We start from the raw sequence: 1,237 nt of genomic DNA on the forward strand, positions 1-1,237 counted from the left end.
GTAGACGGTAAAGTAAACCACGAGTCTGCGCGCCTTCTAGGAAGGAGGGATAGAACAGCTACCTACACAAACTCCTGAAGCCCTCTCGTCGTGGTACCAGCAGACCTCGACATTGGCATTAAACTACCGAACATATTGCTGCCATATGCAAGAATAGAACCTCGCTCTACCCCATACCTAAAACCCTTTTAAAAAACCCACCGCCCCACGATACAACACGGCCAACGCCGTTCCCGATCCGAGTTGGCGGTCTGCGGAGGCTTCCGTGGTGGGGCGCCAGGCTGGCTGGGTGTGGGAAGTGACCCACAGCTTGAAGCGGCGCCCAGGCGCGCGCGTGGCGCAGCGATCACGAGAAGTCCCCCGACAGGGGCAGCGCTGCGCTGCACGTGGAAGTGCGACGTAGAACTGTTACAGGCGCTAGGATTTAGAATCGTTTTCATTTAGAAAAATGCGTTGAACGTTTTTGAGGGTTGAGAGTGATGCGCGGGTCCAGAGACTGGTGACCTCTGAGTTGAATGCGCTGTAAGGTGGGTTCACACACACAGGGAGGGAGGAGGACCGATGCAAGTTAACATTCCGCTGGTGGGCAAAGACATCCCCAACGTTTCCACTCTGTCACCTCCATCCACCACTCCTTCAAATCGTCTCTATGGAATCCCGGCCGGGTTCTTACGGATCGGGATTCCCAGCGCGGGTCTCACGGATCGGGATCGAAAATCCTGGCGTGGAGCTCACGAATTGGGGTCAGGAATCACGGCCTGGATCTCACGGATCGAGATCGGGAATCCCAGCCTGGATTTCACGGATCGGGATCTAAAATCCCGACCTGGATTTTCCGGATTGCGATCGAAAATCACGGCCTGGATATCATGACACGGGAATCCCGGTATGGATTTCACGGATCGGGAATCCTGGTGTGGATCTCGGTTCAGGGTTATGTCGGCCTGGGTCCAATTACATAAAACAACGTAAGTAAATGTCCGCCCATAACTCACGTACTGTTAGTAGCAAACTGAAGAGAGACTTTTTACGGCACCGGTGGGCGTCTGCATTCCGGACTTCACAGATGGAATGTCACTCCGGTCCAGCTAGAAGAGACTCCACTCCACTATTTCCTGTGCCGCGTCCTCGCGCCCACAAAGAGTTTGGTGCAGAGATGGAGGCGCAGTGAGAGGGACGCGGGGAGGAGAAGCAGCACGACGACATCGGAGACACGGGGGAGACACGGGGAGGCACG

Source organism: Lampetra planeri, chromosome 13 (assembly GCF_965212315.1).
Source record: "Lampetra planeri chromosome 13, kcLamPlan1.2.h2, whole genome shotgun sequence".
Lineage (NCBI taxonomy): Eukaryota > Metazoa > Chordata > Hyperoartia > Petromyzontiformes > Petromyzontidae > Lampetra > Lampetra planeri.